Source organism: Scyliorhinus torazame, chromosome 20 (genome assembly GCF_047496885.1).
Source record: "Scyliorhinus torazame isolate Kashiwa2021f chromosome 20, sScyTor2.1, whole genome shotgun sequence".
In the NCBI taxonomy this organism is placed as follows: Eukaryota; Metazoa; Chordata; class Chondrichthyes; order Carcharhiniformes; family Scyliorhinidae; genus Scyliorhinus; species Scyliorhinus torazame.
In genome coordinates this window covers 139,213,945-139,237,150 of record NC_092726.1, presented here as the reverse complement: position 1 = coordinate 139,237,150, position 23,206 = coordinate 139,213,945, and the positions used below count along the sequence as shown (strand labels likewise).

Below are 23,206 nucleotides of genomic sequence, written 5' to 3'. Positions count from 1 at the left end.
AAATCCAGTTTGGAAGTAAAAGCTGATTGTCCCACTTTCTCAAGACAATTCTCCAAACGTGGGATAGGGTAAGAGCCCGTTCTTGTAACTGCATTAACCTTTCTATTGTCCACACACAACTGTTGGGTACCGTCTGGTATTGGTATCATCACTATGGGCGAGCTCCATTGGCTGCAACCCACTTCAATTATGCCATTTTAAAGCATAATCTCAATCTCTTTGTTAACCTGTGCCAATTTGAAAGGATTAAGTCTATATGGATGTCGTTTGATTGGAACAGCATTTCCCACATCTACATCATGTATAGCCATTTTAGTATTTCCCAATTTATGTCCACAAACTTGCCCATGTGATAACTTTGAGGTCAGTCCGTTTTTCCACTGGAAGTTAACTCTACAATTTATCCCAATTTTTAAGAACATCCCCGTTTTCCAATTTAATTTGAGGTATGTCAAATTCACAGTAATCTTGATTTGGTTGGTCATTTTGAGTTAGAATCATTAAAACCTTTTTCTCTCCTTCCCTTTCCAAGTACCTTTTAAGCATATTCGCATGACACACTCGGTGAGTCTTCCTTTTATCTGGTGTTGTCACCACGTAATAAATTTCACTTAATTTCCTTTCAATCTGATATGGTCCACAAAACCTAGCTTTTAAACGTTCACCTCCCACTTGGAACAACACTAAAGCTTGATCTCCACAGACAAAACTACGAACTTCGGATTTCTTGTCCGCTACCCGTTTCATCGCATTTTGTGCAACTTTTAAATGTTGTCTAGCCAATTGACCTGCTCTAGTTAATCGTTCCCTAAAATTTGACACGTAATCCAATAATGTAATTTCTGATTTCTCACTCACCAATTTTTCCTTAATCAATTTAAGTGGTCCTCTTACCTCATGACGAAAAATTAGTTCAAAAGGACTAAATTTGGTTGACTCATTAGGTGCATCCATAATTGCAAACAGTACGAATGGACTTTCTTTATCACAATCCTCTCAATAATCGTGACACTAAGCCCTCAACATTGTCTTTAATTTCTGACGCCACCTTTCTAAAACTCCCTGCGATTCTGGGTGGTACGCAGTTGATTTAAATTGTTTCATTCCTAAACTATCCATAACTTCTTTGAATAATCAGGAGATAAAATTTGATCCTTGATCCGGTTGTATTTCTGTGGGTCGTCTATTGCTGGTAAATAATTTAAGTAATTCTTCCAGAATCCTTTTAGCTGGAATGTTACTGGAATGGCCTCCGGAAACCTAGTAGACACCTCCATTATCGTCAAAAGATATTGATTCCAACTTTTTGTTTTAGGAAGTTGTCCTACGCAATCAATTAGGACCCTTGTAAAAGGTTCCTCAAATGCTGCATCGGGTATTAAGGGCGCTGGTTTTATCACTGCTTGAGGTTTCCCTGTCACCTGACATGTGTGACATGACTGACAACATTTAATTACATCTTTCTGGCGTACAGGCCAATAAAATTGTTTTTGTATTTTAGCTCAAGTTTTCTTTATTCCCAAATGAGCTCCCACTGGTACCTCATGTGAAACTCGCAACACCACCTTTCCATACCCAACGGCAATACGACTTGATGAATTTCTGCCCACTTTTCATCCGCCTGCATAAATAAAGGTCTCCATTTCCTCATCAAGCCATTACTTTTACGGGAATAACACTCTGTTATACACTCTTCCGTGTATGCTTTCTGATACATCCGTTTTATTTCTACACCTTTCTGTTGTAACTCTGCCAATTTTCCTGAACTAAAAATATCCGCATCATCCTCCACCTGATCTTTTTCTTTGTCAACCATCTGATCAAAAATCGGTTCTGATAATTGCACTTCAACTTCATCTTCACTCTCTGAATTCCCCTCGTGTCTTAACCTGTGACTTTGCGACCTTGTAACTACAGAATCCGGAAAAATCCTTCAACATTTCAGTTGTCTGATTTCCCACTGGATTATCAACCACCGTGGGCATCACTCCCACCTGCGATTCAGCTATGTCATTACCCAAGATAAACTGTATTCCTGGACAAGATAGTTTCTCTATTACTCCTATTACCACCTCACCACTCTTCACTGGACTTACCAACCTTACCTTATATAATTGAACACTACTCCTCTCACTCTGAATTCCACATATTACCACCCTTTCTGGCAGCATTCTTCCCAAACTACATAACTCCTCATCTCCGACCATTAAAGATTGACTAGCTCCCGTATCTCTTAAAGTTGTGTCTTCTTTACCTGCTCCTCATGATACACATGAGTACCCTTTACCAACACAAGTAAATTCTTGAAAGAGATCTGGCACCATTTGATCAATCACCTCTTGATCAGGTGTACAATCTTTTGCACCTCCTTCGCTTCTTTTGGGCTTTCCTTTACCACTTTAACTACCCCCACTGTCTTATCCTGTTTTACCACATCAGCCTTCCCAGCGCTTTTCTTCAAGCACCAACACTGTGACTTTACATGGCCTAGTTTATTACAGTGAAAACATTTGAACCTTTTCATGTCTCTTCCACCCTCCTGGATTTTTACTCTGAGGTGCACTGTCCTTATTATATCCCATCACATCACCTTTACTTTTACCACTTGAGTATTTCTCATGTCCCCAGTTTCCATCCCTCACTGAAACTGATGCCGGAAACCAAGCTTTGATTTATGAACTAATTCATAATCATCTGCCATTTTGCTGCTAATCTCGCAACACTCTGTTCTTGCACATGAGTGCTTACTGCATCAGGAATTCAATTTTAAACTCCTCCAAAAGCATAATTTCTCTGATAGCTTCATACGTTTGGTCTATTTTCAAATTCCTTATCCACCTATCAAAATTAATTTGTTTGAGCCTTTCAAATTCCATGTATGTATGACCAAATTCTTTCTTTAAATTTCTAAACCTTTGTCAGTGAGCTTCGTGCACGAGTTTCTCTGCACCTAAGATGGATTTGGTCACCTTCTCATACGTCCCAGACACCTCCTCCGGTAGTGATGCAAACACTTCACTAGCTCTACCTTCCAGCTTTGTTTGAATCAGTAATACCCACATGTCCTGGGGCCATTTTATTTGTTTAGCCACCTTCTCAAATTAAATGAAAAAGGCTTCTCCCTCCTTCTCGTCAAACCTTGGCAATGCTTGGACATATTTAAATAAATTTCCACCAAGCCTTCAACTTTGACGCTCTTTCTCACTATCCTCATCACTATCATCCAACTGTACGTTTCCCTTTACGTCTACCAATTTTAACTGACTGTCATTTTTCATGGTCATTTTCTGAAGTTCAAACTCTCTCTCTTTATTTTTGTCCCCTGGTCTGGATCTCCCTTTAACTTTCTCTTTGTTCTGCTGGGGCTATTCTTTCTTTTCTACTTTCTTCTCTCACCTTTTCTAATTCTTCTCTCTCTCTCGTTCATTTTCGTCTCTCTCTCTTTCTTATTCCTCTCTATCTCTTTCTTTCTCCCTTTCTTTTTCCTACAGGAAACTAAAGGCATTTAAACAGTGCCCTACAGTGAATCAAATATCCAGAAACAGTGCCCCAGAATAAATCCAGAGTATTTAAACAGTACACTGCAGTAAATGAAATATAATTAAATAGCGCACAACAGTCCATCAAATGTATTGAAACAGTGCCCTCGAGTAAATTAAATGCATTTCAACAGTGCCTGACTGTAAATCAAATGCATTTAAAAAGTGTCCTACGTTAAGTCAAATGCATTTAAACAATGCCCTACAGTAAACCAAATGTTTTTAAACAGTGCTTTATAGTAAATCAAATGCATTTAAATAGTGCCCTACAGTAATCCAAATGTTTTTAAACAGTGACACAGTAAATTAAATGTATTTAAACAGGCGCTACAATAAATCAAATGCATTTAAACATTGACACAGTAAACTAAATGCATTTAAAAACTGCCCTGAAGCAAATCAAATGCATTCAAACAGTGCCCTACAGTAAGCCAAATATATTTAAATAGTGATTTATAGTAAATTAATTGCATTTAAACAGTGCCTGACAGTAAATCAAAAGTATTTATATTTGAGCCCTAGAATAAATTAAATGCGTTAAACAGTGCCCGACACGAAATCAAACGCATTGAAACAGTGCCCTACAGTAAGTCAAGAGCATTTAAACAGTGCCCGAAAGCAGACTAAAGGCATTTAAACAGTGCCCTACAGTAAACTAATTGCATTTAAACAGTGCCCGATACTCAAATGCATTTAAATATTGCCCTCCTGTAAATAAAATGCATTTAAACAGTGTTCTACGTTAAATCAAATGCGTTTAAACAGTGCCCTACTGTAAATCAAATGCATTTAAACAGGCGCTACAATGAATCAAATGCATTTAAACAGTATCCTACAGTAAACTAAATTCATTTAAAAAGTGCCCTCCAGTAAATCAAATGCATTCAAACAGTGCCCTACAGTATACTAAATGCTTTTCAACAGTTTCCGACAGTAAACTAAATACATTTAAAGAGTGCCCAACACTCCAATGCATATAAGTAGTGCCCTACAGTAAATTAAATGAATTTAAACAGTGCCCTGTAGTAAACCAAATGCGTTCAAATAGTGCGGTGAAGTAAATAAAATGCATTTAAACTGTGCCCTACAGGAAATCAAATGCATTTAAATAGTGCCCTATAGTAAATCAAATGCATTTAAACAGTGCCCTACAGGAAATCAAATGCATTTATACAGTGTCCTACAGCAAATCAAATGCATTTAAACAGTGCCCTACAGGAAATCAAATGCATTTATACAGTGTCCTACAGTAAACCAAATGCATTTATACAGTGTCCTACAGGAAATCAAATGCATTTATACAGTGTCCTACAGCAAATCAGATGCATTTAAACAGTGCCCTACAGGAAATTAAGTGTTTTTAAACAGTGCCCTCCAGTAAACCAAATGCATTTAAACAGTGCCCTATAGCCAATCAAATGTATTTAAACAGTGCCCTACAGTCAAACAGACCTTATTTAAACAGAGCATTACAGTAACACACCAATTAAAAGTGCCCTACTGTAATCGGACTTAAAATGTGCCCGATAATAAATCATGTTTTTAAACATTAAACATGTTTATGTAAAGCGAATTGCTTTGGAGACCTAAAAAAAACACCTTTCTCGAGGCCAGTATATGCCCTTCCAGAAACTGAACGGGGTCCAGCCAAATTAATGCTGTTCCATATTTCTATCCAGCATATTAATTCTGCTCCATTTTAATATGCAGCCATATTAATACGGCTCCATATTAATACCGTTCCATGTTACAACTCTTCCACATTAATCCTTTTCCATATAGTCCTGTTATATTTGAGTACGGTGCCATATTAATGTCCAGTCATATTAATACTGCTCCAATTTACTACTGTTCCATATTAATTCTGTTCCATATTAAAATGCAGCCATATTAATACTCTTCCATATTAATACTCTTCCATATTAATACTGTTCCATATTAGTGCTGCTTCATTTTAAGACCGTTACAAATGAGTACTGTTCCATATTAATGTCCAGCATATAAACACTGTTCCAAATTAATACTGTTCCATATTAGTACTGTTCCATATTAGTATCTGGCCATATTAATATCCGGCTATATTAACACTGTTCCATAGTAATACAGTTCCATATTAACATCCAGCCACATTCCATATGAATAATAATCATCTTTGTCACAAGTAGTCTTACATTAACACAACAACGAAGTTACTGTGAAAAGCCCTTCGTCGCCACATTCTGGCGCCTGTTCGGGTACACAGAGGGAGAATTCAGAATGTCCAATTCACCTAACAAGCACGTCTTTCGGGCCTGGTGGGAGGAAACAGGAGCACCCGCAGGAAATGCACGCAGACAACGGGAGAACATGCAGGCTCCGCAAAGAGAGTGACCCAAGCTAGGAATCAATTCTGGGGCCCTGGAGCTGTGAAGATATGGTTCCATATTAATACTGTTCCATATTAGTACTGTTCCATATTGATATTCAGCCATATTAATACTATTCCATATTAATACGGTTCCAAGTTAATATGCAGCCATATTAATACTGCTCCATATTAATAATGTTCCATATTAATATCCAGCCACATTAATGCTGTTCCATTTCAATATGGTTCCATATTAATATGCAGCCAGATTACTACGTTTTTGCTCAATGCCTGCTACCACGCCCCCCACATGGAAGTTGGACATGGCCCGACTTGCCCGTAAGGCTTTGTGCAAGAAAATATCACAGGCCACAGATGACTTTATTATTAATAACTAGAATGCTGTGATCAGGGGTGATATCATTGCCTAGAACGCACCTAGACACAAGGTAGAGAGGGCGGCTAGGCGACAGTTGTGGACTCCATACTGGAGGTAGACGGGCGATACTCTGAGGACTCGCCCAAAGAACTCCTGGCGGAGAGGAAAAAGCTACAAATGGACTTTGACCTGCTCTCCACGAGGGAAGCAGTGCAGCAACTCCGCCAGGCACGGGAGGCCCTTTACGAACACGGAGATAAAGCCAGCCACTGCTGGTTCACCAGCTGAGAAAGCAGGCAGCCACGGGGGTAATTGCTCAGATTAGAAGCAGCAGACCGAATCCAGTGGCAGAGCTAAACAATGTCTACGAGGCATTTGAGACCCTCTACCAGGGGTTATTCACCTACAAGCCCTCAGCTGAGGGATGAAACTGTTCATCGATGGACGGGACACGCCAGTTGTGAGGCAGACTGAAAATGGGACTGGAAGCACCAGTAAAACTGGGAGAAGGATAGCGCAGTGGTGAGCTCACGATCCTCATGGTCCCGCCCGCCCCACACATCCCTGTGACGATGGATGTGGCTGTCCTACAACCCAGTTGTGTGTAGAAGCTGGGATTCGTCTTTCTGGAGCTGCAGGAGGTTAGGGGGAATTTAAGCACGTCTTCAACGTCATTAAGATTTTTTTTTAAAGATAGAAATGGATAGATCCTCTGACCCTAATTGCTCTACTGCATAAATCCCACCTTAGTTAGTGTCCCAATCCACTGGACTTTCCACAACACCAAATCCAGCAATACTCAGGAAGAATCATTGTTTTCCTATCCAGCCGACTGTTCTATATTGAAGAAGCTGGTGAACTTCAGAAGGACAATTCTGCCTTCCTATCCACACTTCTGTTCACACATCAGTGCACTAAGTCCAGATATTCTTTGGACTGACTTTTCTGTGTCATTTTTGTCTCTATTGTTCATAAAAACATTTCAAGCTGAGCTGTACGAGATCTGCGTGTCCCCAGTGCACTCTGCTTAATACATCCAGATATAGTCTGGAGCAATATTTCGCTGTTCCGTTCTAACCTGGTGCTCCACCGGACACATGCACCTGCCCTGCTGCCGAACATGTATGTGTTTGATTTCCCAACCACTGTCCACACCCACTGACCCGAGCTGCACATTCTGAAGCCAATCTGCCTGTGCCATTCGCCTTGGATTGTTTCGGAATCCCACGTCAGGCTCGAATGTAGGTTACGATTCTTTATAGAATCATATAATCCCTACAGTGCGGAAGGCGGGTCATTCGGCCCAACGATTCTGCACCAGCCCTTAGAAAGAGCAACCTATTTAAGCCCACACCGCAACCATATCCACATTCCTGCAACCCAATCTAACCTAAAGGGCAATTTGGCACGGCGAATCCACCTGACCTGCACATATTTGGACTGTGGGAGGAAAACAGAGCACCCAGAGGAAACCGTGTCAGAGAAAGTGCAAACTCCACATGGACATACATCCGAGGCTGGAATTGAACCTGGGTTGCTGGCGCTCTGAGGCAAGCGTGCAAACCACTGTGACACCGGATTGCAGCCGCCTGGACTCTGCACTGCACAGATTCACCGTGTAGGACAATTTCTGGGGTCTCTGACAGCCTCTTTTCTGTTTTACAATGAAATACACAGTTTTTAAAATTAAGAGTAGTCAATTATTTTTCCAATTTCTGGTGGTTAATCCACCTACCTCCCACATCTTTGAGTTGTGGGGTGAGACCCACGCAGACCGGGGAGAATGTGCAAACTCCACGCGGCTCGTGACCCGGGGCCGGGGTCGAACCCGGGTCCTCGGCGCAGCGAGGCAATGTGAACTGGGAACTTAAGGAAACTAGGAGAGCAAAAACGGTACATGAAAGGATACAGGCAGGTAAAATGAACGAACGTCCTAAGTAGTTTTAACAGCGCATTAAGGGTAAAAGGATAACTAGGGAAATAGCCGGAAAACATGGGCTATCGCTTCTCGGCCTTTTGGTTCAGATCAAGTGTAGTATCTGTTCTTATCAGTTTAATACCTGGTATGTCCTCTATCTGGGGACCGAATATTAAATTGATTTTTGGGACTCGGAGATGGTTCAGGGGCTTGCTTCTTCCGCTCCACGCATCAATCTCGTCTTGCAATGCTTCCAGGAATGGTGCCTTCACCCCCGCTTTGGGGAGCAAAAAGTACAAATGCAGAAAATGGCGCAAAACCTGGCCGCCCCTCTTCTCCCTTGTCCAGTTGTCTCATCCGGACCAATTTAAGGCCTTTCAGGCTCCAAAGCATTGCTACCTTTTCTGCTGGCGGACGCTTCGTGCACTAATGTTGTGAGCCGATGGACTCGCGGACTTGCGGCAGCCAGGATCCGTTTTCAGCTGATATGCGCACAGATTTCCTGCTGCTTCTTACAGGCCACTCCCCCTCACCCCAGGATGCCGACTTGCCTTCTCCTCACTTCAGCTACCACAGCCCTTCATCCTGCACAACAGGCAAGTGTGGCGACAGACGGAACGGCATCCTGATTTGGATGTAGGTGTACCTTCACTGCGTCTCTTTTCGTTCTCCTGACTCCACGACCAACACGCCTGGGTGGAGCTCAGTGAGACTAGACATTGCCCCCTGTTGGATTCCGCCAGTACTTGCTGCTTGCACGGATTGCCCTTTGTTCGGCAAAGCTGGAGGTTTCTTCGACTCCCTGCGTTGGGTGTCACTGGGCCTTCACAGCGTCTCCATTTCTTCTGGTGATGACAGGGGACGGCGTGACAAACGATGTCTCCCTGTTGTGTTTTACAGATTCTGCATGCACAGACTCACCGTGCTCGGCCAAGCTGGAGGTCTCTTGACCAACAGTGACCGTAGGGACTAAAAGTTCCAAAGCACAGTCGAGCGCAGCAAGGTGCACCTGAATGTCGGTGGATGAGGAGGACAAGAGCCATAGCCGGAAAATATGGGTTATCGCTTATCGGCGTTTTGGCTCAGAACAAGTATAGTATCTGTTCTTATCTTCCAGTGCAAAGAATTGTCCTCGACTGAGTGTTGCAGACTGGCACATTCCAAGGTCCAGGACTACGTGCTGAGGGACGCACTCAAGCTTGGGGCTGCTGCCGCCAAGGCACAATGGGGAAACACCACTGTGTAAAGTCTTTCCAGCAAATGTACACCGAGGGGCGGGTAACAGTGTAAACCCCCTCGGTCTGGGCAACCAACACTCCAATGTACAAAGACAAACATGGCACTGTAAATATTTAAGAAGGAATTGTAATGTAAAGAGTGATATGTGTATGACAATATCAAAATTGAATGAAAGAAAGTCAAGGCAACATGTAACCCTGCCGGAAATGTACAGTCAAGACAATTTGAAATGTTTCTGTAATGCTCATGATAAATTTTTATGAATAAAGTATATTTTTTTGAAAAAAAAAAAAATCTGTTCTTATCGGGGCAGCTACCGCCAAGGCGCAAGGGGGAAAGACCAATGTGTAACGTTTTTCCAGCAAATATACACCGAGGGGCGGGTAACAGTGTAAACCCCACTTGGTCTGGGCCACTCACACTCCAATGTATAAAACAAACATGACAATGTAAATATTTAAGAAAGAATTGCAATGTAAAGAGTGATCTGTGTATAAGAATATCAAAATGTAATGGAAGAAAGTCAAAGCAGTGTGTAGCTCTGACGGAAATGTACAGACAACACAATTCGAAATGTTCTGTAATGCTTATGATAATTTTTATGAATAAAGTATATTTTTTTGAATTAAAAAAAAATAAATATTTTCTTATCAGTTTAATATCTGGTATGTCCTCTATCTGGGGACCGAATATTAAATTAATTTTTGGGACTCGGAGATGGTTCAGGGGCTTGCTCCTTCCGCTCCACGCATCAACCTGGTCTTGCAATGTTTCCAGGAATGGTGCCTTCACCCCGCTTTTGGGAGCAAGAAGTACAAAAGCAGAAAATGGCGCAAAACCTGGCTTCCCCTTTTCTCTCTTGTCCAGTTGTCTCATCCTGACCAATTTATGGCCTTTCAGGCTCCAAAGCATTGCTAGCTTTTCTGCTGGCGGACGCTTCGTGCACTAATGTTGCGAGCCGATGGACTCGCGGACTTGCGGCAGCCAGACTCCGTTTTCAGCTGATCTGCCACACAGATTTCCTGCTGCTTCTTACAGGCCACTCACCCTCACCCCAGGATGCCGACTTGCCTTCTCCTCACTTCAGTTACCACAGCCCATCATCCTGCACAACAGGGAAGCGATGCGACAGACGGAACGGCATCCTGATTTGGATGTAGCTGTACCTTCACGGCGTCTCTTTTCGTTCTCCTGACTCCACGACCAACACGCCAGGGTGGAGCTCAGGGAGACTAGACATTGCCCCCTGTTGGATTCCGCCAGTACTTTCTGCTTGCAAGGATTGCCCTTTGTTCGGCAAAGCTGGAGGTTTCTTCGACTCCCTGCGTTGGGTGTCACTGGGCCTTTACAGCGTCTCCATTTCATCTGGTGATGACAGTGGAAGACGTGCCAGACGATGTCTCCCTGTTGTGTTTTACAGGTTCTGCATGCAGAGACTCCACCGTGCTCGGCCATGCTGGAGGTCTCTTGACCAACAGTGACCTTAGACTAAAAGTTCCAAAGCACAGTCGAGCGCAGCAAGGTGCACCTGAATCTCGGTGGACGAAGAGGACAAGAGCCATAGTCGGAAAATATGGGTTATCGCTTCTCGGCCTTTTGGCTCAGATCAAGTGTAGTCTCATTTGATCGAGAGAAGCTGAGGATTTCGATGTCGATCGTGGATTGGAGAACTCGGAGGGATTGAAGTCGTCAAACAGGAAACGTTTGGAGCTCGGCTGCTATTGGTGGATCTAACGCCGATACAGTTCAGATCCAACGTACGAGCTATAGATGCAGCTGCATCACGTACATCAGGCTGGGTAGTGCGAAACACTGTCCGAGTCACAGTGCAGAAAACGGAAGGAGAGTCACCGTTGGACCGGAAACACTTCGTGAAGCGGGTGCTGCTCTAGTGTTGTGGGTTTAAAGCAACAGACATCTTCTGCTTGCAAACCTTCCCCAACAGTGTTTTTTTTTTATGTCACCTTCAAGAGCGTCGCAGCGTGCATCAAATTCTTGAACGTCTTCAAGGAAAAAAGTAACCAGAGTTCCCTGTCGATCCTGACTGCGGAGCCTCTGTTTACGCTACCGGCGCAGCAAAGCCGGGTTGTTACACTGCACACGTACAACCCCCACGTCCCCGTGTCTGCTGTGCTCACGTTCCTCGCCAGGTACGCTCAGCTGAAAAGTGACAGCGTGCAAGTGAAAGACACCTTCGGCATCTGGACAAATGAGCACCAGATCAAGGTGACTCTGAGAACAGACGGCAACGGAACCATCCTGCATCCCCCCTCCAGTTTCGCCATTGATGGAAATCGTGGCTAACTCTACTACGTGGGACTGCCACGAGTATGCCACACCTGTGGCAAAACGGGCATGTTGCCGCAAACTGCAGTGTGACCTTCTGCAAAAATTGCAGGCAGGAGGGACACATGACTAAGGACTGCAAGGAAGACAAGTGCTGCAACCTGTGTGGGGAGGCCGGCCATCTTTACAGGGCCTGCCCGAAACGCAGGGCGACATATGCTCAAATCATCAGCAGCGGAGTTAAAAAGGCGACCAGAGAGGAGGTGCATACACCCTCCACCGAAAAAGACACCACGGCACAGAATGCGGAAAAGCAACAGAAGGGCCCCCAACAATAAGAGGAGGCCCCAGCACGCCCTGACAACCCAGCCCCAGCCCCATCTGATGAGGAACACTCAGTGGAAGAGGAAGAGGATGGGAAAAAGAATAAAGAGCCCTGGGAAACAGTGAACAGGGACAAACGAAAGAGAAAACAAAAAAACAAACTGAAGAACCCCCCCCCCCCCCCCCGGAGGGGTAGTGGCAAAAAGCGACACCTTTCAGCCAGCGCACTTAGCGCCGAGACCTCATCCGATGAGGGAAAACAGGACAAGAATCGGCCTCAAATAAAGAGGCAAAGCACCAACGTGGAACGGGAGGCACAGACCCCCCAGACCACCGACCGGGAAGAAAACAAGGTCACAGACCAACCACGATAGTAACGAGCAGCAACAACCCAGGCGAAGACCGGCCTGCAACCCCAACACCTACTGTCTGCCACAACGAACGCCAGTGCTACACCCCCCCCCCCCCCACCCACCCCCAATGCATCTGCATCAAAATCACGGGGCCAGTGCGGACCAGAACAGTTTTCTCAGCCCTGCAACTCTGCGAAAGTTTGCGAGCACCACCGGCATGCTGGGGAACATCCAACAGCTGGAACAGCCAACTGTATCGACTTGGGACTCTGAGACTGGTAAATCTACCTTTTTATAATGGGTTTAAAAATTGCATCCATAAATGTGCGAAGCATCAAAGATACTTCGCGGTGTGTAGCCACACTCAACTATTTGGGAAATGTGAAAGCCGACCTACTGTTCCTGCAGGAGTGCGGAATTCCGCACCTCAGCAACTACAGGCGCTGGTCGAGCTGGTGGTCCCACGGGCCATCCATCTGGTCAGGAGGAACGACTGCCGCGCCTCCGGACTGGGTATTCTGCTGCGGGGAGGCAACTTCACCATCTCCGACGGTGGGCGGGCGCCTCCTCGTAGCAGACGTGAAATACAAAAACACCCCTCTCAGACTTATTAATGTGTACGCCCCGGCCGTAAAAAGTGAGCGGCTGGCAGTCCTTCAGCAACTCCCACTGCTGTTGGCCACCTCCAAGCCGGTCATCCCGGTTGGTGACTTCAACTGCATCATCGATGCGGCTGGACGATCCAGCAGAGCCGACAGCAATCTAGACGCTACGTCCAGACTCCTGATGGAAACGGTAAAAGACGCCAAGCTGCTAGACGTCTGCAGCAAGCCTGCAGACGGAGCGCAGCGTAGATACTCATGGTCACGGCCAGACGGGTCCGTCCGCTACAGGATAGACTTCTTTTTTGTGTCACGAGCTTTCACGGTCAGGTCCACCGACGTAACGCCGGTGTTTTTCTCTGACCACTGCCTCCTACTGGCCGACTGCCACCTGCAGGAAGACCAGGGGGTAGGCAGGGGGACATGGAAGCTAAATGTAAAACTGCTGACCCCTGAGAACCTCGAGGAACCCAGGAGGGATTACAAAGGTTGGAGAACCGTGAAACCCCTCTTTGAGGCCCCACATCTCTGGTGGGAAGCAATCAAGGGGAATATCAAGAGGTTTTTCATCCTCAAGGGCGTGCAAAAGGTGAGAGAGAGATGAGGGGTCATGTCCAGGCTCCAGAAAAGTATGCAGAATTTGCTCCAACTGCAGTCGATGGGGGTGGATGTCAAGGATCTCCAAGAGGTGAAGAGCCAGCAAGCCTCGCTCTACACCTCGGAGGCCTCCAAGGTCATCTTCCGTTCCAGAGACCGCTCCGTGGAGCAGGACGAAAAGTGCTCACGCTTCTTCTTCCAAAAGGTGCACAGAGAGACCTCTGTGATCAGCAGCCTGAAGGAAGAAGGTGGCTCTGTAAAGTCATCGCAGTCTGACATCCTGAGGATCAACCAATCCTTTTATGCCGGACTGTATGACCTGAAGCCAACAGATAGCACTGTTTCCCAGACCATGCAGTTGACTATCACGGAGTTCATAGGCGACAGCGAGCTGGAAAACCAGGACAAACCGCTAACTCTGGACGAGTTGACAAAGACCGCCAAGTCCTTCGAGATGAGTAAAACTCCCGGAAGCGACGGCTTACCGGTTGAGTTGTATTCGGCTCTGTGGGACTGGATGGGCCCAGACCTGATGGAAGTGTACGAGAGTATGATTCTGGAAGGCAGCATGTCAGAGTCCATGAGGAAAGGCATCATCACCCTCATCTACCAGCAGAAGGGTGAAAGGGAAGAAATTCAGAATTGGCGACCCATTTCACTGTTGAATGTGGATTACAAAATTCTAGCTAAGGACATCGCCAATCGGGTCAGGTCTGCTCTGGAGTCGGTGATCCACCCTGACCAAACCTGTGCTGTACCCGGCAGGAAGATCTCTGATAGCCTCGCGCTATTCGGGGATACGATCGCCTATGTGCAGTACAGGAGGGTGGACACTTGCCTCATCAGCCTTGACCAGGAGAAGGCTTTTGACAGAATATCGCACACCTACATGATGGGCGTGCTCTCCAGAATGGGGTTTGGGGAGGGAATTCTCAATTGGATGAAACTGCTCTACACAAACATCTATAGCGCAGTCTCAATCAATGGGTGGGAATCAGAAAAGTTCCAGATCAAATCCGGAGTCAGGCAGGGCTGCCCTCTCTCCTCTGCCCTTTTTGTGTGCTGCATAGAACCTTTTGCCGAGTCCATCAGGAAGGATCCGGGTATAAGGGGAGTGACGATCCCAGGCAGTGGAGGCATGCAAGTCAAGGCCTCCCAGTACATGGACGACGTTGCCGTCTTCTGCTCGGATCGTGCGTCTGTGCGCAGGCTCTTGACCACCTGCGACCAGTTTGAACGGGCCTCGGGAGCCAAGGTAAACCGTGGCAAGAGCGAGGCCATGTTCTTTGGGAACTGGGCCGACCGGTCCTTTGTCCCCTTCACTGTCAGGTCAGATTACCTGAAGGTGCTGGGGATATGGTTCGGAGCTGCTGGGGCGTGCACCATAACCTGCGAGGAGCGCTTAGCAAAGGCAAGGCAGAAACTGGGCTGGTGGGAGCAACGCTCCCTCTCCATTGCGGGCAAAACCCTGGTCACCAGGTGTGAGGTACTCTCGGTGCTACTGTACGTGGCGCAGGTCTGGCCCATAACCCGACCCTACGCCACAGCAGTCACCCGGGCCATCTTTAAATTTATCTGGCGATCCAAGATGGACCGTGTCCGAAGGGACACCATGTACAAACCTCTGGAGAAGGGAGGGCGGAACGTACCCAACGCCTCCCTCATCCTGTTGGCCACCTTTGTGTCCAGATGCATCAGGCTGTGCGTGGACCACCAGTATGCAAACACCAAGTGTCACTACATACTGAGGTTCTACCTGTACCTGGTGTTGTGAAGGATGGGCCTGGCCTCATTGCCGCGGAACGCTCCAAGTAGTTGGGCCGTACCGTACCACCTGTCCTTCGTGGAAACGTTTTTGAAGAAAAACACCTTTGACCACAAGGCAATGAAGCAGTGGTCAGCACGTAATGTCCTCGAGGCCCTCAGGGAAAAGGAGACGGTCGAGGACGTGGGATGGTTCCCTGTGCAGACTGCCAGAGTCATCTGGCAGAACGCCTCATCACCAGAACTTTCAAACAAGCACCAAGACCTAGCTTGGCTGGTGGTGACAACGGCCCTCCCTGTCAGATTCTTCACGCACACCCGAAAGCTCTGCGCCAATGCACGCTGCCCTCGGAGTGGCTGTGGGGGAAATGAGACGGTCACACACCTCCTTGTGGAATGTGCCTTTGCAAAGAATGTCTGGAGAGTGATGCAGTGGTATTTGTCAAGGTTTATCCCAAACAGATCTGTGACACAGGACTCTGTGCTCTACGGACTGTTTCCAGGGACACACACCGAGACAAATATCAACTGCTGCTGGAATGTCATCAACTCGGTAAAAGACGCTCTTTGGTCTGCCCGAAACTTGCTGATCTTCCAGTGCAAAGAATTGTCCTCGACCGAGTGTTGCAGACTGGCACATTCCAAGGTCCAGGACTACGTGCTGAGGGACGCACTCAAGCTTGGGGCAGCTGCCGCCAAGGCGCAATGGGGAAAGACCACTGTGTAAGGTTTTTCCAGCAAATGTTCACCGAAGACCAGGTAACATTGTAAAGCCCCTCGGTCTGGGCAACCAACACTCCAATGTACAAAGACAAACATGACACTGTAAATATTTAAGAAGGAATTGTAATATAAAGAGTGATGTGTGTATGATAATATCAAAATTGAATGAAAGAAAGTCAAGGCAACATGTAACCCTGCCGGAAATGTAGTGTCAAGACAATTTGAAATGTTTCTGTAATGCTTATGATAAATTTTTATGAATAAAGTATATTTTTTTGAAAAAATAAATAAATAAAAAATAATATGTTCTTATCAGTTTAATATCTGTTATGTCCTCAATCTGGGGACCAAAAATTAAATTGATTTTTGGGACTCGGAGATGGTTCAGGAACTTGCTCCTTCCGCTCCACGCATCAATCTGATCTTGCAATGCTTCCAGGAATGGTGCCTTCACCCCGCTTCGGGGAGCAAAATGTACAAAAGCAGAAAATGGCGCAAAACCTGGTTTCCCCTTTTCTCTCTTGTCCAGTTGTCTCATCCTGACCAATTTAAGGCCTTTCAGGCTCCAAAGCAATGCTAGCTTTTCTGCTGGCGAGCACTTCGAGCACTAATGTTGTGAGACAATGGACTCGCCGACTTGCGGCAGCCAGGCTCCGTTTTCAGCTGATATGCGCACAGATTTCCTGCTTCTTTTTACAGGCCACTTCCCCTCACCCCAGGATGCCGACTTGCTTTCTCCTCACTTCAGTTACCACAGCCCTTCATCCTGCATAACGGGGAAGTGTGGCGACAGACTGAACGGCATCCTGATTTGGATGTAGGTGTACCTTCACGGCGTCTCTTTTCGTTCTTCTGACTCCACGACCAACACGCCAGGGTGGAGCTCAGGGAGACTAGACATTACCCCCTGTTGGATTCCTCCAGTACTTGCTGCTTGAACGGAGTGTCCTTTGTTCGGCAAAGCTGGAGGTTCCTTCGACTCCCTGCGTTGGATGTCACTGGGCCTTCACAGCGTCTCCATTTCTTCTGGTGACGACAGTGGAAGGCGAGCCAGACGATGTCTTCCTGTTATGGTTTACTGGTTCTGCATGCACAGACTCCACCGTGCTCGGCCAAGCTGGAGGTCTCTTGACCAACAGTGACCGTAGACTAAAAGTTCCAAAGCACAGTCGAGCGCAGCAAGGTGCAACTGAATGTCGGTGGACGAGGAGGACAAGGGCCATAGCCGGGAAATGTGGACTATCGCTTCTCGGCCTTTTGGCTAAGATCAAGTGTAGTTTCGTTTGATCGCGGGAAGCTGAGGATTGTGATGTCGATGTCGATGGTGGATTGGAGAATACGGAGGGATTGAAGTCGTCAAAGAGGAAACGTTTAGAGCTCGGGTGCTATTGTTGGATCTACATGCTGGTCAAGCCTCTGATTTAGTACTAACGCCGATACAGTTCAGACCCAGCGTACGAGCTATGGATGCAGCTGCATCCCGACCACCAGGCTGTGGAGTGCGAAACACTGTCCGAGTCACAGTGAAGAAAGCGGAAGGAGAGTCACCTGTGGACCGGAAACTCTTCGTGAAGCGGATGCTGCTCGAGTGTTGTGGGTTTAAAGCAACAGAGATCTTATGCTTGCAAAACTTCCCCAACAATGGATATTTTGATGTCAACTTCATGAGCGTCGCAGCGTGCATCAGATTGTTGAACGTCTTCAAAGAAAAAGGTAACCAGAGTCCCCTGTCTATCCTGACTGCAGAGCCTCTGTTTACGCTACCGTCGCAGCAAAACCGGGTTGTTACACTGCACACGTACAACCCCCACGTTCCCGTCTCTGATATGCTCACTTTCCTCGCCAGGTACGCTGAGCTGAAAAGTGACAGCGTGCAAGTGAAAGACACCTTCGGCATCTGGACAAGTGAGCACCAGATCAAGGTGACTCTAAGAATGGACACCAACGGAACCATCCCGCATCCCCCCTCCAGTTTCGCTCTTGGAGGGAATCGTGGCTACCTCTACTACGTGGGACAGCCACGAGTATGCCACACTTGTGGCAAAACGGGGCATGTTGCTGCAAACTGCAGGGTGGCCTTCTGCAAAAACTGCAGGCAGGAGGGACACATGACTAAGGACTGCAAAGAAGACAAGTGCTGCAACCTGTGTGGGGAGGCCGGCCATCTTTACAGGGCCTGCCCGAAACGCGGGGCGGCATATGCTCAAATCATCAGCAGCGGAGTTAAAAAGGCGACCAGAGAGGAGGTTCATACACCCTCCACCGAAAAAGACACCACGGCACAGAATGCGGAAAAGCAACAGAAGAGCCCCCAACAAAAAGAGAAGGCCCCAGCACGACCGGACAACTCAACCCCAGCCTCATCTGGTGAGGAACACTCAATGGAGGAGGAAGAGGATGGGACAAAGAAAAAGAGCCCTGGGAAACAGTGAACAGGGACAAACGAAAGAAAAAACAAAAAAACAAACTGAAGAACCCCCCCCCCCCCCCCCGAGGGGGAGTGGCAAAAAGCGACACCTTTCAGCCAGCGGACTTAGCGCCGACACCTCCTCCGATGAGGGAAAACAAGACAAGTATCGGCCTCAAATAAAGAGGCAAAGCACCAATGTGGAACGGGAGGCACAGACCCCCCTGACCACGGACCGGGAAGAAAATAAAACCCGCCGAGACAATCAACCGCTGGCTCATGGGAACAGCAATATGACCAACGGCCAGCAAACGCCGGACTTTGAAAACAAGGTCAAAGACTAACCCCCGAAAGTAACAAGCAGCACCAACCCAGGCGAAGACCGGCCTGCAACCCCAACACCTACTGACTGCCACGACGAACGCCAGGGCTACACCCCCGCCCCCCCCAATGCATCTGCATCAAGTTCACGGGGCCAGTGCGGACTAGAACAGTTTTCTCAGCCCTGCACCTGTGCTAAAGTTTGCGAGCACCACCGGCATGCTGGGGAACATCCAACAGCTGGAACAGCCAACTGTATAGACTCTGGACTCTTGAGACTGGTAAATCTACCTTTTTATAATGGGTTTAAAAATTGCATCCACAAATGTGCGAAGCATCAAAGATACTTCGCGGTGTGTAGCCACACTCAACTATTTAGCAAATGTGAAAGCTGACCTACTGTTCCTGCAGGAGTGCGGAATTCCGCACCTCAGCCACTACAGGCGCTGGTCAAGCAGGTGGTCCCACGGGCCATCCATCTGGTCAGGAGGAAATGACTGCCGCTCCTCAAGTCTGGGTATTCTGCTGCGGGGAGGCAACTTCACCATCTCCGAATTTAAGGAGGTGGTGGGCGGGCACCTCCACGCAGCAGACATGAAATACAAAAACACCCCTCTCAGACTTATTAATATGTACGCCCCGGCCGTAAAAAGTGAGCGGCTGGCAGTCCTTCAGCAACTCCCACTGCTGTTGGCCACCTCCAAGCCGGTCATCCTGGGTGGTGACTTCAACTGCATCATCGATGCGGCTGGACGATCCAGGAGAGCCGACAGCAAACTAGACGCTACGTCCAGAACCCTGATGGAAACGGTAAGAGACGCCAAGCTGCTCGACGTCTGCAGCAACCCTGCAGAGGGAGCGCAGCGTAATTACTCATGGTCACGGCCAGACGGGTCCGTCCGCTCCAGGATAGACTTCTTTTTTGTGTCACGATCTTTCAAGGTCAGGTCCACCGACGTAACGCCGGTGTTCTTCTCTGACCACTACCTCCTACTGGCCGACTGCCACCTGCAGGAAGACCAGGGGGTAGGCAGCGGGACATGGAAGCTAAATGTAAAACTGCTGAACCCTGAGAACCTCAAGGAACTCAGGAGGGATTACAAAGGTTGGAGAACCGTGAAACCCCTCTTTGAGGCCCCACATCTCTGGTGAGAAGCAATCAAGGGGAATATGAAGAGGTTTTTCATCCTCAAGGGCGTTCAAAAGGTGAGAGAGAGAGACGAGGGGTCATGTCCAGGCTCCAGAAAAGTATGCAGAATATGCTCCAGCTGCAGTCGATGGGGGTGGATGTCAAGGAGGATCTCCAAGAGGTGAAGAGCCAGCAAGCCTCGCTCTACACCTCGGAGGCCTCCAAGGTCATCTTCCGTTCCAGAGTCCGCTCCGTGGAGCAGGACGTAAAGTGCTCACGCTTCTTCCAACAAAAGGTGCACAGAGAGACCTCTGTGATCAGCAGCCTGAAGGAAGAAGATGGCTCTGCAAAGTCATCGCATTCTGACATCCTGAGGATCAGCCATTCCTTTAATGCCGGAATGTATGACCTGAAGCCAACAGATAGCACTGTTTCCCAGACCTTCCTGTCGACTATCACGGATGTCATAGGCAGCAGCGAGCTGGAAAACCTGGACAAATCACTATCTCTGGATGAGCTGACAAAGGCCGCCAAGTCCTTCGAGACGAGTAAAAGTCCCGGAAGCGACAGCTTACTGGTTGAGCTGTATTCGGCTCTGTGGGACTGGATGGGCCCAGACGTGCTGGAAGTGTACGAGAGTATGCTTCTGGAAGTCAGCATGTCAGAGTGCATGAGGAAAGGCATCATCACCCTCATCTACAAGCAGAAGGGGGAAAGGGAAGAAATTCGAAATTGGCGACCCATTTCACTGTTGAATGTGGACTACAAAATTCTAGCCAAGGTCATCGCCAATCGGGTCAGGTCTGCTCTGGAGTCGGTGATCCACCCCGACCAGACCTGTGCTGTACCCGGCAGGAAGATCTCTGATAGCCTTGCGCTACTCAGGGATACGATCGCCTCCGTGCAGGACAGGGGGGTGGACACTTGCCTCATCAGCCTTGACCAGGAGAAGGCTTTTGACAGAATATCGCACACCTACATGATGGGTGTGCTCTCCAAAATGGGGTTTGGGGAGGGAATTCGCAATTGGATGAAACTGCTCGACACAAACATTTATAGCGCAGTCTCAATCAATGGGTGGGAATCAGAAAAGTTCCCGATCAAATCCGGAGTCAGGCAGGGCTGCCCTCTCTCCTCTACCCTTTTTGTGTGCTGCATAGAACCTTTTGCCGAGTCCATCAGGAGGGATCCGGGTATAAGAGGAGTGACGATCCCAGGCAGTGGAGGCATTCAAGTCAAGGCCTCCCTGTACATGGACGACGTTGCCGTCTTCTCCTCGGATCCTGCGTCTGTACGCAGGCTCTTGACCACCTGCGACCAGTTTGAACGGGCCTCGGGAGCCAAGGTAAACCGGGGCAAGAGCGAGGCCATGTTCTTTGGGAACTGGGCCGACCGGACCTTTGTCCCCTTCACTGCCAGGTCAGATTACCTGAAGGTGCTGGGGATATGGTTCGGAGCTGCTGGGGCGTGCACCAAAAACTGGGAGGAGCGCATAGGAAAGGTAAGACAGAAACTGGGCTGGTGGGAGCAGCGCTCCCTCTCCATTGCGGGCAAAACCCTGGTCATCAGGTGTGAGGTACTCTCGGTGCTACTGTACATGGCGCAGGTCTGGCCCATAACCCGATCCTACGCCACAGCAGTCACCCGGGCCATCTTCAAATTTATCTAGCGATCCAAGATGGACCGTGTCCGAAGGGACACCATGTACAAACCTCTGGAGAAGGGAGGACGGAATGTACCCAACGCCTCCCTCATCCTGTTGGCCACCTTTGTGTCCAGCTGCATCAAGCTGTGCGTGGACCCCCTGTATGCAAACACCAAGTGTCACTACATACTGAGGTTCTACCTGTCCCCGGTGTTATGAAGGATGGTCCTGGCCTCATTGCCGCGGAACGCTCCAAGTAGTTGGACCGTACCGTTTCACCTGTCCTTCGTGGAAACGTTTTTGAAGGAAAACACCTTTGACCACAAGGCAATGAAGCAGTGGTCAGCACGTAATGTCCTCGAGGCCCTCAGGGAAAAGGAGACCGTGGAGGACGTTGGATGGTTCCCTGAGCAGACTGCCAGAGTCATCTGGCAGAACGCCTCATCACCAGAACTTTCAAACAAGCACCAAGACCTAGCTTGACTGGTGGTGAGAAAGGGCCTCACTGTCAGATTCTTCATGCACACCCGAAGGCTCTGCGCCAATGCACGCTGCCCTCGGAGTGGGTGTGGGGGAAATGAGACGGTCACACACCTCCTTGTGGAATGTGCCTTTGCAAAGAAGGTCTGGAGAGAGATGCAGTGGTATTTGTCAAGGTTTATCCCGAACAGATCTGTGACACAGGACTCTGTGCTCTACGGACTGTTTCCAGGGACACACACCGAGACAAATATCAACTGCTGCTGGAAGGTCATCAACTCGGTGAAAGACGCTCTTTGGTCTGCCCGAAACTTGCTGATCTTCCAGTGCAAAGAATTGTCCTCGACCGAGTGTTGCAGACTGGCACATTCCAAGGTCCAGGACTACGTGCTGAGGGACGCACTCAAGCTTGGGGCTGCTGCCGCCAAGGCACAATGGGGAAACACCACTGTGTAAGGTATTTCCAGCAAAGGTACACCGAGGGGCGGGTAACAGTGTAAAGCCCCTCGGTCTGGGTAACCAACACTCCAATGTACAAAGACAAACATGGCACTGTAAATATTTAAGAAGGAATTGTAATGTAAAGAGTGATATGTGTATGATAATATCAAAATTGAATGAAAGAAAGTCAAGGCAACATGTAACCCTGCCGGAAATGTACAGTCAAGACAATTTGAAATGTTTCTGTAATGCTCATGATAAATTTTTATGAATAAAGTATATTTTTTTGAAAAAAAAAAAAAAATCTGTTCTTATCAGTTTAATATCTGATATGTCCTCGAGCTGAGGACTGAATATTAAATTGATTTTTGGGATCGGAGATGGTTCAGGGGCTTGCTCCTTCCGCTCCACGCATCGACTGGTCTTGCAATGCTTCCAGGAATGGTGCCTTCACCCCGCTTAGGGGAGCAAAAAGTAGAAAAGCTGAATATTGCGCAAAACCTGGCTTCCCGTTTTCTCTCTTGTCCAGTTATCTCATCCTGACCAATTTAAGGCCTTTCAGGCTCCAAAGCATTGCTACCGTTTCTGCTGGCGGGCGCTTCGTGCACTAATGTTGTGAGCCGAATGTTCACGGACTTACGGCAGCCAGACTCCGTTTTCAGCTAATATGCCACACAGATTTCCTGCTGCTTTTTACAGGCCACTCCCTCTC

At 47.7% G+C, this 23,206-nt stretch overlaps 2 non-coding genes and 2 pseudogenes across 2 annotated transcripts; all 4 read left to right on the top strand.

Annotated features, from left to right (window-relative positions):
• The first annotated feature begins 8,265 nt into the window (after nt 1-8,265).
• LOC140397815 (U2 spliceosomal RNA) lies at nt 8,266-8,456 on the top strand. Its single transcript, XR_011937242.1, has one exon. It is a non-coding gene; the product is annotated as a U2 spliceosomal RNA (small nuclear RNA).
• Nucleotides 8,457-10,034: 1,578 nt separating this feature from the next.
• On the top strand, nt 10,035-10,215 carry LOC140397314 (U2 spliceosomal RNA; annotated as a pseudogene).
• Nucleotides 10,216-16,338: 6,123 nt separating this feature from the next.
• On the top strand, nt 16,339-16,526 carry LOC140397372 (U2 spliceosomal RNA). The gene has a single exon (XR_011936836.1). It is a non-coding gene; the product is annotated as a U2 spliceosomal RNA (small nuclear RNA).
• A 6,246-nt stretch (nt 16,527-22,772) lies between these two features.
• LOC140397353 (U2 spliceosomal RNA) lies at nt 22,773-22,949 on the top strand (annotated as a pseudogene).
• Nucleotides 22,950-23,206: the final 257 nt, after the last annotated feature.